The sequence below is a fragment of the Balaenoptera physalus genome (genome assembly GCF_965194825.1).
Source record: "Balaenoptera physalus genome assembly, chromosome: 6".
Lineage (NCBI taxonomy): Eukaryota > Metazoa > Chordata > Mammalia > Artiodactyla > Balaenopteridae > Balaenoptera > Balaenoptera physalus.
This window is the reverse complement of record NC_138885.1, coordinates 73309802-73326421: the sequence shown is the minus strand read 5'-3', so window position 1 is coordinate 73326421 and position 16620 is coordinate 73309802. Positions and strand designations below refer to the sequence as shown.

General features: G+C 37.7%; 1 pseudogene across 1 annotated transcript in view; it reads left to right on the top strand.

The window, feature by feature from the left end:
* LOC309663178 (heat shock cognate 71 kDa protein pseudogene) overlaps window positions 1-14212 on the top strand; it is a 68707-nt pseudogene extending 54495 nt beyond the window's left edge. Inside the window, exon 2 of the transcript XR_014268412.1 lies at window positions 8328-14212. The product of XR_014268412.1 is annotated as a heat shock cognate 71 kDa protein pseudogene (transcript). The remainder of the gene's footprint in view (window positions 1-8327) is intronic.
* The last annotated feature ends 2408 nt before the right edge of the window (window positions 14213-16620 follow it).

The following is a 16620-nucleotide window of genomic DNA, read 5'->3' as shown; positions in this document are numbered from 1 at the left end:
GGAAATGATGATGAAGTTCACGTCAGGATTTCGAAATGGATTCTCTGATCACTGGACGTATCAGGTGAACAAAGCCTCCAAGATGCTGACAGAGATCACAGTCACGTCACCCATATGTGAGCAACCACAGCACATGGAGATGACCCTCACGGAAAAGCAACAGGTTGTTCCCTAAGCCAAAAAATGAGGCTGCTCAGAAGAAAAGATAACCCAAAAGAGACTGATGAAGGCAATTTTAGGGCTATGAAATATACAGCACATGATGCATGCAAATAAAAAGAAAATAAAAGGAGAGAGACAAGGTGGTAACTAAAGGAGCACATAAGATCAAGGAAAGGGGTGTGTGTGTGTGTGTGTGTGTGTGTGTGTGTGTGTTTTGTTTTGTTTTGTTTTTATGAAATGGGAGAGACCTAAGCCTTTAGTATCATATCCAGCACATAGTAGATACTCAATACATATAGTCATGAAGGAAAAAGAGAAGGGGGGAGAGAGAGGGAGGGAAAAAGGGGGAAGATGGAAGGAGGGAGGAAAAGTGTTTGAAGGCTCAGTAGAGAGACTCCTTCAAAGGTGGTGTCATCGAAGATATAAAAGAAAGAATAAATGAATGACAGCCCATAGTTCCAGGGAAGTTTGAAAAGGATGGGGTCCAGAACCCATGGGTTTTTTTTTTAAATTGATTGAAATGCGGGTTTTATAAGTAAAAGGTTTTGGAAGAGAAATAAATAAAAATAAGGATAGAAATATCTGAAAGAGTAGACCAAAGTCCCAGAAAACAAAGGTTGATAACACCAAAGATAACTGTAGCATCTTCAAAATGGTGCTTATGGGGTGAGCTGATCTACTCTTCCTTGGCTTTCCTGAACAAGAAAGCAAAAATTTAAACATAAACCCTAGCATTTGTTGATTATTTACACAAGAAACTAAACTGTAATCTTAGTTTTAGAGAACCAGATGTAACAGGATGTTGCAATGGACTGAAGCCCCCAAATAATTACTACCACATTCTAATTGAGGTACAAGATAAATATGCAAGATTTCAAAGGAGAAGGCCGAGGACCAGTTCTGTGATTATTAATCTCTTCCCACCTTTAGCACATAAAACGTTTGGGAGTTTGAGGGGAAGGTTGGAGAAAAAAGAACTCTTGTAGAGAGCTGGTTTTCTCAGATTCCCTCCTAAGTAGAAGTCGGAGTTGCCTCTTGCTCACCTCACGCCTAGGAAGCAGTGCTCCTCAGGGAGCACTCAGAGGGTTTCCTGTGTGTCCCTGGAGCCCAGGGAGACTCGGTGGGTTGTTGTCTGCCTCATACCTAAGAAATCAAGGCTCACAACACTGGGGCTGCCCAAAGCCTGGGGAGGAAACGAGGAGGAAGCGGCTACACTGGGATGGCCTGGCGCCACATGTCTCTCAAGGCAAAGGGGACCAGTTTTTCCAGAGGGCCAAATGTCAGCCTCTTGTAACACAGGTAACAGGAGGCTTATTCAAACCCTGCCTTGAGGGATAAGAAAAGTTGAGCAGAAAGAAGGTGGAAGTAATCTGCTGGAGGCCGAGGAGCTTTATAAGGCAGCAGTTTGAGAAAGATGTGGTTACCTCTGTCCAGTCCACTGATAATGAGAGGTCCCCAAAGATGAGGCATCTCCAGGGAGCTCACAAAAGTAACGTGACAGAAACTGTCACCAGGCCCAGACAGTGTTGATGCCAAATCTCAAATGCTTTCTTCAAGTAAAACTTTCCTGCCACCCTTAATTTTACCTCCTCTGCCCCTATCTATATTCCAACCATGGAAGGATCAAAAACTCTATTAGAAAGATGAAAGAGGGGTAGAATTTCTAGACTGAGAGAGAGAGAATCTCGCCAAGACTTTCCCCTCGTTTCCTACTATAGGAGGCCAGCCTGGATAGGTCCAAGGAGGGAGACAATTAATTTATAAACTTGAAGTGTTAATTATTATGCCAGGCTGGATATATTAATTATGGAAATGAGACTGTGATCTGTGCCTTGAAGTGGTTGGGGGAATTTTCACTATCTGTGAGTGACCGTGAAAGTCATGGCCAAGATTTCATCAAGGAGCAGGGTAAATGCTAACCTCATGCAATATAGGTCTGAACAGTGAAAAAAAGTTGAGTTGTTTTCTGATTGTCCCGTAAGACCCTCTTGTTCATCAAGGTGTTTACACAGGTATTCATAACTACTTGCTCTCTTTCTCCAGGCAACAGAAAAACAGACATTTCTAGTTATCTTGCAATTTTTACCTGTCTTGCAACTTGAAATTTAAAAAAGTAATAAAGGAATGGAAAAATCAGATGGAACCTAAAGTTATTTCACTTCATAAAATGCTGAAACACAGTTTCTTTTCATTTATATGTTGGGAGAAGTGAGTTAGAAGTTTGAAGGAAAATTCCTTCTACCGACAGAACATAATCTTCTGTGCTGAATGTGTGCATACATTCCTGGATTAATTTACTCTCTTACTAGTGTTTTAATTCTTACTCTTGAAATATATTTTATTAATTACATGATCCCAGTGAAACATATTTGTTAGGAAAATAATGAAATCTGTGTTAGTGTTAAGGACTATTTCCGTCCTGGCTGATTCTAGCTTGACAGACTGTAGATTATGTGCTCTAGGTAGGGAGCTGTTTCTTGCTTACGTTCTGAGAATTCATGACTAAACTGTGGAATGCTTATTTCCACAAGCAACACTTGAAGAAATGAAAGCAATCACTTGGAGGTGAACCAAACTCTATGTCCATGCGAAGCAACCCATAACACACTCAAGCCTGATACTAGAATTTGAGGAATCATCTCTGTCAAAATCACACATTGATTAGCTTAATAGTCACGTAGTGCCTGACCCAGGCATTTTAAAATAAAGCAGGTTTGCACTGACTGAATAATTCCTGCAGTAGAATGTCTCCACAACATATTCTCCACCAAAATCAATTTTTGGTTAACAGCTTGTTGGCATACGGATGATACATTTTTATAGAGGTCTTTTCGAGGCTTTAAATTTTTGAGAAGTAAAAGGTAAGTTTATTTTACCCTGCGACAGGTAGACTTGTTCAATTTTTCATTTGAGGCATAATGTTTTCTTAGTGTTTTCTTCGTTGTTTTAGGATGCTGAAATTTTTGCTGAGTTTGAATGATAAATTGAAAGGATAAAATATAGTAAATGTGTTTCACAGAATAGTTTTACTTGAAAAATTCACAATAAATAGAAAATATTATATCTCTTAAAACAAAGGTTCACATGCCTTATTAAACATTTCTTTTAATATGTTTCCTTCCAATGGAAATAGTCCTGTAATGCTACAAAATGGAATAAAACAGATATTAACAAGGTCAAAGAGAAATCTGAATCATATGGTAGCTCTATTTTTGGTTTACTAAGTCAGACAGAGAAAAACACTGTATGTTATCACTTATATGTGGAATCTAAAAAATACAACAAATTAGTGAATGTAACAAAAAAGAAACAGACTCACAGATACAGAGAACAAAATAGTGATTACCAGTGGGGAGAGGGAAGGGGGGGAGGGGCAAAATAGGGGTAGGGGATTAAAAGGTCCAAACTACTATGTATAAAATAAATAAGCTACAAGGATATATTGTAAAGCACAGGGAGTATAGTCAATATTTTACAATAACTACAAATGGAGTATCATCTTTAAAAATTGTGAATTACTGTATGGTATACCTGAAACTTACATGCTATTGTAAATCAACTATGCCTCAAAGATAAAAAAATTTTTAAACTAAAAAATTTAAAAAAGAGAAATCTGAGAATAGAATTTGTACTAATCTGAATTCAAAAGCCTGATCTAAACTCCAAACAGGTGTTCTTTTTTACAGTCTACTGAATGGAAACTTCTTATTCATCACAAATCTAGAAGTCTCATATTTAGTCTCTAACTCCAAAATCCATTTCTTAACTTGGCACAGTCTAGAAAGTACAGAGGCAGTGTTTCATACTAGAGAGCAGTGTCTCTGGGAAGACATTAATAACTGCTTAGCTTGAAGTTTTTACCTTCTGCCAGAGAATGCCTTTGCATGGAAGCAATTTTAAAAACTTCCCACTGTAATCATTAAAAATAAAATATACACACAGCATTGGAACTCAGAGCCCATTTGTTTACTTCTTCCCATTTTCTCAATTCATATTCCCCAGGAAAAGGGCATATGACTTCTGGAAGGAGAGTACGGCTCATGGCCAAAATGGAGCCAAGGTCCTCCTTCAAGACCAGTGTTGTTGCAAAGACAATTGCCTCCTTTGCTCAGTAAGTCATTTCATTCTTAGAATTTTGAGGAAAAAAATTACCTAACAAATGCTGATCCACACAAGTGGCATTAGGAGTTTCATGCCAGAAAATTGAGAATACTTTATTTCACATAAAGTTGGAATTCTATGTTCCCAGTATTTTATTGTAATTTATGCCCTGAAAGACTCAGGGTTTTTTTCGTTTTTTTTTTTTTTAATTTATTTTATTTATTTGTTTTTGGCTGTGTTGGGTCTTCGTTCCTGCGCACAGGCTTTCTCTAGTTGCAGCGAGCAGGGGCTACTCTTCGTTGAGGTGCGCAGGCTTCTCACTGTGGCTTCTCTTGTCGCGGAGCACGGGCTCTAGGCACACAGGCTTCAGTAGTTGTGGTACGCGGGTTCAGCAGTTCTGGTTCGTGGGCTCTAGAGCGCAGGCTCAGCAGTTGTGGTGCACGGGCTTAGTTGCTCCACAGCATGCGGGATCTTCCCGGACCAGGGCTCAAACCAGTGTCCCCTGCGTTGGCGGGTGGATTCTTAACCACTGTGCCACCAGGGAAGCCCAAGACTCAGTTTTTAAAACAAAAATTTGATATGGCTGTGACAGTCCTTTGGGCTTCTTCCCTGTCTTTCTGCATAATGCATACCTGTGTAATGCATACCAGAGTGCTCACGGAAAATCTTGAGCCAGCTGTACAATCTACTGTGCTGCCCTAGTTTTCATGCCCACCACCTGTTTGAATCCTGTGGCTTCAACTTGTTCACTGATTTGTTCATATATCCACTCAGTAAAATCTGAGCCACAAAAGCCAAGGTCAACATTATTCCTGGAGCCCTTGATCATAGTAAGGAGTGAAAATTTATCAGTTAATACAAGAGACTTGGGCCCTGCCATCTTGCCATTTAAGTCTGAGTAGAAGAGAATGATGGCAAACTGCCACTGGCATTACTAGTTACTCCAATGCAATTGTGATAAGTGCTAGGAATGGCAGTGTAGGGAACTGTGAAAAGGCATGATGGGGGAATGTGAACTAATTCAAAGTCTTGAGTATCCAGGAGTTAAGGGGTTAGAGGCTTCCAAGAAGAAGAAATGATAATTGGAGAGCATGAGTGGAGAGAACATGGTGCACACCAGGAAATGAAATAAATCAGGATAACTAAGGCAGGTTTCTCAACCGACCTTCCATGGAATTCTAGGGTTCTACAAGGTGTCACTAGGGGTTTCACTAGATTGGGGAAAGGGGGGGCATTTTTTTTTAAACTTCACACACCACACAATGTTAGCACTTGCAGTAATGTCTAGTGATTGAGTGGCCCCAACAGCAATTTCATTAGCAGTCTTGCAGCTCTGACAGTGTGCAGTAGGAATGTGTCACAGGTGGAGTGCATTCTCAGCTTTTCCATGAGCTATAGGAGGTCACTGATAAATGGTGAGCACTGTGGTACCTCAAAGGGAAGGTAGATTGATGGCATCAGCCTCTCCATCCCAAATCATCTCCCACATCTTCCTATTTTGTGCCAGTGACTGCTTTATAGGAGTGACCTAGTTCTACTGGTATAATAGAAAATTATAGGGAAATTTTTATTCTAGAGAAGGTATTTTTATGTGTCATGACTCAGTTTCTCTCATGCTGTTTTGCTATTATTATAAATGTTAGAAAACATGATTGTGTAGGTTAGCAGTGAATGATACTGTGGTTTCATGTTTTTGTGATTTTTATCGTTTATTATTCATTATGTCATTCTGACATACTTTATCAGTGTTTATGTTTTCCAAAATGTCTGGTATTCCATCATGGCAATTTTTGAAGACAGACTGAAGTGGAAAAGGAATATTCTAGGCCTAGGTTTATGGATAATTATGATAAGATTAGTGAGAAGAGTTGCAAACTTCTGAGTCACTTCCCTGTCCTAGTGTGAGAAGAGCTACAAAATAAGTTGACTTGCACAATAAAAACTGGTTATCAATGAGTTTTGAATGGGTTGCTTATCTAAGTGGTTGTATTGCATTATGCAAATGAATCCATGGCTGCAGGAAAATTTAAAAGGCACGTGAGTACAAATCATAGCCATTTAACAAGTGACCGGTTGATTATTTTAGAGTAAAACTTTTGTTAAAAAGGTCATATTTAGTGAAAAGACTCAGGAAAAAAGTTATTTAGTAATAGAACTTATTGCCCAGAAAAATGAAAAAGATCATCCACTTGGTAAGAATCTAATAATACCAGCATATAAATATGTAGTGAGGAAAATGCTGACAAGTAGAGAAATTGAAAAGACTCCACATAATACAATATGATAAGTTGTCATATTGATGGCATGTCACATGATGCTGAAGAGCTCTGGGATGATAAACTACAGAACAACAGCTTCCCGTTACAGATTGATGAGTCAACAGATTTCATCAGTGAATGTCATGTTGTAGCATTTGTATGATTTCTAAATGGTGGTGAATTTCAAGAAAACTTTCTGTTGCATCTAGCCTGCCCAAACAAGCAAAGGCCAAAACTTAGTTAATGTGGTGCCATCATATCTGGAAACAAAAGTCTTGGGGGACTACTGGCATCTGCGTTGATGGGTGTCCCATCAATGATCAACATGAAAGGTTCTGTGTTTATTGTAAAAAAAAAAAAAAAAAAAAGAAAATTTCAATGATGTCAGACGAGTTCACTCAAGAACTTTTCGGGAACCCGGACAACATAAATCTGTTACCTGCATAAATCCACATATTTGTTGCATAGGAGGAGATCTATAGGATGTGGGAGCTGAAAGGTAAATTGCAGGAATACTTGTAAGGATACAGAAGGACAGATTTTATTAAATGCTTGGGTGATAAAGAATAACTACAGACAAACCTGCTTACCAAACATTTTTCATCACATTGAACCAGCTGGACAAGTCTCTGCAAGGCCCTGAAGAAAATGTTTTGACTTCAGGTGACAAGATGTTTGGCTTTAAAAGAAACAGAATCACTGGGAAAAAATCATGTTGCAACAGGAAACTGAAATATTTACCATGCTGCTTGGATTTCAGGGTGAGAAAGATTATTAGCCATCTCTAGTTTTACTGAAATCCACTTGGTGAACTGCAGAAGAAAACTGCAGTTTTTTACTCCCATTCAACACAATTATCTGGCCAGGTGAAGGGCCCTTTCTCTGATTCACTTGCTCAGTCAAAGACCTTAATTTTTTCACATTTATGGAGTGAAAAATAAGCACGTTTCACATTAAAGAGGTGAATTTTATTCTATTTTTAGTTTATGCATGAACAGGCTTATAAGAGAGATCAAGAAAACAATACATGTGTATAAGAATTTTGTAACTGTTGAGGCCTATATTTGATCCTGACATGTGACTCAGCAAGAAAATGTTTTTCAAAGTCTTGTATAAAATCATGCTTAAGCTATATTTTTCATTCATATTGCTTTAGCTAATGGCTTTGGTAGCTTTATTATTCAACATTGTTAGTAAACTTTCATGTTGAAATAACAATTAAAGTCAATTTATGACCTTCATTTAAATGAAATATACAGAGCCTGTCATTAGAAAAATTAAATTCCATCTTGGTTCAAGGCAGTTATTTAAAAGAAATTTATTATGTTGTTTTATAATTGTTTTTGAATTTATAAAAAGGAAACTGATAATTTCAAAAGCAGTAAACAACTGTTTTTTTATGGAAATTTGGATAAAAAGTCATTTTTAGCTTTAAATAAGGAAAAATACAATTGTTCTTGTATGTACCATACATCACATACCAAACCTCATCTGCATTATATATAGTAGAAATTTATAAGATTTCTGTCTATTTGAATCTTTTAAACATAAAATCAAACATAAAAATTTTGAATAAAGGAAAAGGTGGAGTTTCCTTTACCAGCATGTTGACTTACATTAAAGATATATATATATCATATACAGAACATTCTACCCAGTAGTATTAGGTTGATCTGATCTCATGCATAGTTTAAGCCCAATGTTTCCTTATTGATTTTCTGTCTTGGTGAGCTACCCAGTGTTCAAAGTGGGGTACTGGGGACTTCCCTGGTGGCGCAGTGGTTAAGAATCTGCCTGCCATTGCAGGGGACACGGGTTTGAGCTCTAGTCCGAGAAGATCCCACATGCCACAGAGCAACCAAGCCCGTGCGCCACAACTACTGAGCCTGTGCTCTAGAGCCCACGTGCCACAACTACTGAAGCCCGTGCGCCTAGAGCCTGTGCTCCGCAAAAAGAGAAGCCACCGCAATGAGAAGCCCGTGCACCGCAACAAAGAGTAGCCCCCTCTCGCCACAACTAGAGGAAGCCCGCGTGCAGCAACGAAGACCCAACGCAGCCAAAAGTAAGTAAGTAAATACATACATACATACATACATACATACATACAAAGTGGGGTACTGAAGTCCCCTAATAGTATTGCATTGTTATTTCTCCCCTCATATGTGTTTATATTTGCTTTATGTATTTAGGTGCTCCTATGTTGAATTCATAAATATTTACAAATGTTACACCCTCTTGATGGCTTGACCATTTTATCATTACATTCTGACCTTCTTTGTCTCTTGTTAAGTCTGTGGCTTAAAGTCTATTTCATCTGATATAAGTATAGCTACCCCAGCTTTCTTTTGGTTTCCATTTTCATGGAGTATCTTTTTCCATCTCTTCACTTTAGTCTGTGTGGGTTCTTAAAACTGTAATGAGTGTTGTAGGTAACATACAGTTGTGTCTTGTTTTTTTTTCTTTTTGTCCAATTAGCCACTTTATATATTTTGATTGGAGAATTTGTCCATCTACATTAAAGTAATTGCTGATAGGTAAAGGACCTACTATTGCCATTTTATGAATTGTTCTTTATTTAAAAAAAAAATTCATTTGTTCCTTTCTTTGTCTCTTGCTCTCTCCCCTTGTGATATGATGATTTTCTGTAGTGGTATACTTAGATTCCTTGCTTTTTATCTTTTGTGTATCTACTGTAGGTTTTGCTTTGTGGTTACTCTGAAGCTTACATAAAACATAGCAATCTATTTTAGGTTGATAACAACTTAACTTTAAATACACTCAAAAGCTGTACATTTTTACACCCCCTCTTTACATTTTATGTTTTTGATGTCACAATTTACATCTTTTTACATTATATATCCATTACAAATTACTGAAGCTATAGTTATTTTCAATACTCTTGTCTTTTAACCTTCATACTTGAATTGTAAGTAATTTAACTACCACCATTATAATATTAGAATATTCTGAGTTTAACTGTATAGTTACTATTACCAGTGAGTTTCATATTTTTATATGTTTTCCTGTTACTAGTTAGTGTCCTTTAATTCCACCCTGAAGAATTCCCTTTAACATTTCTTTTAAGGCCCATCTAGTGGTGATGAACTCCTTCAGCTTTTGTTTTTCTGGAAAACTCTTTAGCTTTTCTTCAGTTCCGAAGGACAACTTTGCTGGGTAGAGTAGCCTTTGTTGGCAGGTTTTTTTCTTTTAGCACTTAGAATATATCATGCCACTCCCTTCTGGCCTGCATATTTTTTGCTGAAAAATCTGCTTACAGTTTTATGGGGGCTCCCTTGCATGTAACAAATTGCGACTTTTAAGATTCTCTTCTTCTCTTTAACTTTTGATAATTATTATGTGTCTTGGTGTGGGTCTCTTTGGAATAAGGTCTGAAGATTTAATATATAACATGGTGACTATAGTTGAGAAATTCTGGTCTAGAGAAGAGGAAGTAAAAGACTGACATACACTGGATGAGGCTGGGGATGTAGGTTAGAACCAGATCTGGAGTGGAGCTTCCATAGACTGTGTCCCCTCAAAATTCGTGTTGAAACCTAATCCCAATGTGATGATATCTGGAGATGGGGGCCTTTGGAAGGGATTAGTGCCCTTACAAAAGAGACCCTAGAGAGCTCCCTTGCCTCTTTCACCATGTGAGGACACATCTAGGAAGCAGGACCTCACCTAACCCTGAATTTGCAGGTGCCTCAACCTTGGACTTCCCAGGCTCCAATAATATTGAATATTGCTAAGAGTACAAGATTAGGTCTGAAGATCATATCCATTGGGTTTTTTTAAATAAGAAGTAAGCAATGGGATAAGCAAGAGGAGATTTGTTGAAGTTTTAAGTGCCAAAGCAAAATCAGGTGAGGAGAAAAGTAAATACGGGATGAGCAAATGGGATGTATCAAGTTAAGAAAACCTTGAGAAGTCTGTTTGTGAAAAATGGTAGAGGATTAGGGTAATAGCTGGTAAGCCTGTCCTTAACACTTAAGAGCCCGGGGCAAGAGTACCAATGATGGCCCATAGGCCATATGTCCAAATATTTAATGTTATAAGTTAAGCTGACACAATGTTAAATAAAAGATCTATCTTCCTACCTTAAAAAATGTATATTTATAGCCATCAAGAAAACCAAGTTCAAATTTGAAATTTTTGGACTTCTCAGAATTTTGCACTAGAATGTGACAGCATAGAGAGTACCTGTTCCAGGTCTGTATCCCTGTAGTTTGTTCTTCCTTCTCTTTTGGTCTCATGAGGGACGTCACACTTCTGTGTGAGGACACCGCAGCCTGGCTGTTCAAGGTCTACCCAAACCTTCTGCAAATTGCCCTCACTTGTCGATATCTTTGACCCAACGTGCAATGTGGCGCATGCCTGGGAGGAGGGACCTGAAGTCCTGAAGGTGGGCTCGGGGTCTCAGGTACTTGAAACACGGTCTAGAGGGAGGGAACATGAGCTCTGTGTAGATACATCTGGTTGCCCTGTGGACTCCTGGCCCTATGAAGTGCAATGCGGTAAAGTCAGATCCAGGTCTTCCAAAGTGCAGGGTCCATTTGAGAGGTCCCTCTTCCTTAGTTCTGAGGGTGGTAGTGGTAGCTGGAAAGAGGGTTATTTTGAAAACTCCAGTCACATTTGTTCCTCTTTTGGAATTGAACAGGTAAGTAGAATGGCCTGCTTCTCTTTGAGTCTTTCCTGTTCAACATTATCCAGAGGAGGAAATTGATAAGGCTGTAGTACAGTTTCAAATGAAATAGGCTGGTTACCAAATTCTTGTAAGACATTGATTTGTGAGTTATTTATTCGAGTTCACTGAATAAGCAATTTACAAATCACTTTTCATTGAGCTCGATTCAGCACTCTGAAGTAAATAAATATGGAATCTCTATCAGGCTTTTAGTGCAATGTCAGTCTTGCCTACATAGACAATGCTGAATTTATGTTATGAATCTAACTCTGATTTGTTATATTTGTGGGTTTTTTTAACATCTTTATTGGAGTATAATTGCTTTACACTGGTGTGTGAGTTCCTGATCTAACTTGTTATATTTGGATTCTATTTGCTGCTGTTGTTGTTGTCCTGAGATTCATTTAAAGGTTACATCTACCTTAGCGGAATAAAATGAAAAAGAAAAAAACCCTGCAACATTATTTGCTGCAACAATATATTTCAAGAAGATGATTTAGCCTTAATTATCCACATAACCAGATTAATTTTCTTCTTCATTTTAATTGAGTAAATCTGTCTAAATATAGAGATTTTTCCTAGTCTTTCTCTTTTTAAAATTTTGCAGTAATATCAGATAAAAAGCACTGTCTCTTATATTGTACCTCTAAACCTGAAACCTGCAGCTTTTCATGAAAAATACTTTCATATGATTTATATTTTACCCTATATCAATATAATTAATTCACTACATACTATATTCAATGTATTGTTATAAACTGTACAGATTTGGGAAATACCTCATTTGTCATACTAAAAAAGACAATATTAATGTTCTATTATCCTATTTCCTTTCTTTACTTAAAGATTCAAAGAGGGAAATAGATCATCTAGAGAAACTGTATATCAAACTGCTGTTCTATTGTTTAAGAAATCTTTAGAGAATAAGACAACTAGACGAAATTATCTGGTACTTACCAAATAATTATTTTGATAATTACTAAACTGGAAGAATCAGAGGCTAAAGATTTTTGTTATTTAAAAATAACAAATTGACATAAAAGCTAATCAATGAAATTTATTCCCAGGGATTCTCCTGTTACATGGATTTATACAACTAGATTATGTGGTATATAAATGCCTTATGGATTATTCTTACAAGTTTCTTTCTATTTTTCCCATGTTTGATGTAGAGTATAACAAGAGGCCCCAAAGTACCATTTAGAACGCTTATGGGTTGTTTGAAAATCAGAAAGATTTCAACAATTTTGATCACGTTAGAAATTGCTTTTCTTTCTTGGGATAAACCCAGCTTTTGAAAAATATTGATAGTAAGGCAGTAGGCAGAGGCTGACTCATATAATAACACAGTTACAAGCAAAGGGAGCAAAGGTCCATAGCCAAGGGTCAGGTTTTACTGATGTCTCCCCAGGTTCATGAATACAAACATGCCCTCCCTCTTTTGGATAAGAAGTAAAAGACAAAGTAAATAAACAGGAAGATGGCAATAGAATCCTAAATTGTGTTAACCCACTATTTTCTTGATGCTGAATAATAGGGGAAATCTGTTTTTATTTTGGACCATACATAAAGTGATTTTTGCCCACAAAAGACATTTAAAGTTCCCTCACCACTCTCCTGACTGCAGATCCCCAATGGTGCATCCGGGATGCTGATCAGGTAGCAGGAAGACTCATCACTGGAAACACAAAGACTCTCCACTGAAAGGGGCAGAGCAGCAACACCAGGCAGCCATTCACACTAAGAATGCACACAAAGCGTTCTGGGGACAAGCATCATCTTCCACGGGAATCTACCAAGAATGATTTAGTGCTTAAAGTTTTCCTTTGTATGATTCTGTGAGCAAAGATAGAGGGGGGGAAAAAAGGTCCCAGTCATAAGAGACTTGAAACTAAAGTACAGACATCATGGCACAACAGAAGCAGGACACCCACTAAAGGGGATTCTCTCCTGATCAGAATTTTCATGAATACTTTTGAGGTTATCATATATTCCTAAGCAAAGAGGAAGTGAAAAATAGATGTTGATAGCCAATCCAATACACAGCTTTTGCAAATAACTCTATATAATATGTGCACTAGACTGAATAGAGTTCTTATTACAGTGTATTTATTTGGTCACTATAAAAAGAATCCTTCTGTTGTTTTTGCAAAACACTAAGCTAAAATCTCCTCTACGTATGGCTATAGTTAGATTGCCAAACTAAAATATATCAGGCTGTGGAATTAGGCTTCTAGTGAACAGAGTGGGCAACCCAGGTAATCTGTACTCCATCTGAAAAGAGAACATCTCATAAACACTGTCTTTAATAAAAGGTTCAAAAGTAGGAAAGAAACGGATCAAAGTAGAAAAGAAAATTCTAAAAAGTTTTGCAACAGTCTTTAAGTCTTTTCTAGAACAATTCACAATATATAAATACTTTAGTTAATATGAACCTCAGTATACATGCTTAGATGAACCAGAAGCATAACTTTATATTTTATAAACAACTTCAATCAATCGCAAGCCTCCCAAGAGAAAAGAAATATAGTCAGTGAGTTTTGGGTTTCATTCTTCCTTCTTGAGATTATATCCAAGTGTCAGAGGGTTTACATGTCTCTAGTTCATAAGAGATGAGAGAAAGGAGCATGAACGCATGGATCCATGAACCATTTGGGCATAAGGTAAGGTCTAACCTTGCAATAATCCTTAACTCAGTCAATCTGAGGTGTGGGTGTCTCTGAAAAGCTTTCTATGGCTCACAGTTACCTGTAAGAAGCTCACAGTTATTTCTTCTCTGAAATAAGATACCTATAATATCTTATAATAATTATAATTGTGATACCTCTGAGCTCTGCCCAAGAGACGGACACAGATGATGCTCTCTCTAAGGCCTGTTAACACATCTGTATCTCAATTCTTCTTCGCTAACTCTCCCAATTGTTTTCTAGACTGCAAATTTGGCTTAGGAGACCCTATACTCTTCCCCTTGTTTTTCCCAAATGTCTAATCTATAAAAACTCTTGCTTCTACTAAAGGCTTAGAATTTTAGAAACCACAGTTAGGATAATGCATGGGGTTTCTCTTCTCTCTGTACTGTCACACCTGATCCCTGAGGGATTAAACACAGAGTCCACTAGCTACTTCAGTGGGATATTTCCTTCCAAGAGAAAAAAACCAGAGGGGAGAAAAATAATACTGATTAATAGCTTAAAAAAAAAAGGTTTTGTGGGGTCTTCCCCCCCCCCACAATAGCTTTTATAATGAGATAACCAAAAGACGACCTTTACTTTGAAATCCTCAAACATACGTCTCATAAAATACTGCCACTTGTATACTACTACAGCATGATTTTGGCTTTATATCACCAACTGTCACAGGCCATAATATGTAAGTAATGAATAAATGATACCTGGAACAATACTCTGAGTTTAAAAACTTGGTATTTAAGATGTTCCAAGAAAGAACATATTTTTAAAACTTTTAAGCTAGACTTCAAGAATCAAAATATTATGATTGCTACTTTTTAAATGTCATCTTGTTCTAAGTCTTTTGCTTTTAATGATGAACAGACATTTCTGAAGATGTCCAGTAGCAGTCATGACATCAGACAGGAAGAAAGAGCCCTCCATATAACACACACCCGGGAGAGATGTCCTGCAGAGGAAATGTCACGAACAATGCTATGCCGGGGACTTCTCTAAACCCATCACTGCCAGGCACCTGTGCTCCAGGGCATCCATCCAATCAACTAGAGAGCAGGCACCTTGCCATTTCAGCAGATGGGTATTAATGTTGAAGGCAAAGGAACCATGTACAGTATATATTTCAATTATGAGTGTGGAGACTTGGAGTCCCAGTTGGAATCATGTCTGTTCCTTTCTTAGCCGGTAACAAACTAGAGATTGTACCATCCAGAATGTGCTTTACACAGGATTAGCTTTCAGAAAAAATACACATTTTCAAAGGGAAGAACATATTTTGTATGACAAGTCGAGAATCAAAGGAAATAAGCGGAGTAACCCTTAAAGAAATTTCCTAGGCTTTTTACTTTTACCAAAACAGCACTGAAAAGGCAGAGGGGAGGGAACATTTTCACCATATAAATATACTGTGGCAGAATTGAAAGAATTTTGAAAGCCTATGTATTAAATGACAGTGTGTATTTCAGTTTTTTGAAGTGTTCTAGTTAAACAAACCTCAGAGGTAAAGTGGCTTCTGGGACAGGATCATCTTTCATTTCCGGTCTGCATATTCTAAGACACAGATGTCTAAGTCTATCCTTCTAAGCCATACGGATTTCTACACTGTTACATTTTTAAAGGGTTTCAAGTAGAAATAGTTACGTTCTTATCCTGATTAATGCTATTCACTAGTCAATTATTATTTCTATTACTGTTAATATGATAACCTAGAATACTGTCTCACTTCCATTTAACTACTTACTTAATTATCATTATCATCAAGAATTACATAAATGCTAACTAATAATTTAATATATTATTCTGGCTAGTGAGCATTACAAAGCAAGTGGCCACACCTGGGTGAATTATCTAAAGAAACATCTTCTAGATTGTTGCCTTGCCTTGGTATAAAAATCCATGGAAGACTTCTTAAATAAGGATTTTAATCTGTTTTTTCTAACAAGAAAGAGAGATTTTTCTTACATTGACCAAAACTGTATCTATTATTGCACTTGGTACATCATCAGTTCTTATGAAATTGTTTTATAACACCTGGGGTTAGCATATGGGAAGAAGGTTAGCATATCTTGGGATACCATCTACCCCATGAAATGTCTCTGAATTCGTGCTGAAGAATTCAACTATTTATTTTATTTACCAAAATTGCTGCAGATATCCTCGTCCTGAGAAGCAGTCACAACTCAAGAGCCAAATGGGAATTAAGTATAGTGGCAGGGCTCCTGCTGAACCACTCTGGTGCATTACGGTCGTGTACCAGTTACAGCGGCACAGGCTTCAGTCCACTGCAGTCATTCCCAAAACCGATAGGTCTGCTTGTTTTCTAAAATGCTGCTTAAAGCTTCCTCTCCTTTAATAATTACCTCTGGTAACACAGAAACTGCAACACTAGAGGGAGGGGCACAGGCAACCAGATGGCAGAACCAGTCCGCAGAGAATAAGAGTAATAGTAGCAACAAATACACCCACCACACTACTGTCTGTCCAATGTGGACTGAGAAGCAATGTGTTGAATCTAATTCCTAATCTTGCAATCATTCCCTGTCTCCTTCTTCTCTTAGGGTCTCAAGATTAAGTTCAGAACTCCCAGGCTGCTCTCACCATCATCCTGAAATAGAGGTCCCAATGGGTACATGCCCAGCATGGGGCTGGCCCAGATCTGCATTCCCAGGCAAGAAACAGACTTCCTGGCCTGTGAACGGGCATCTTGCCCTGACTTACACTGGTATCC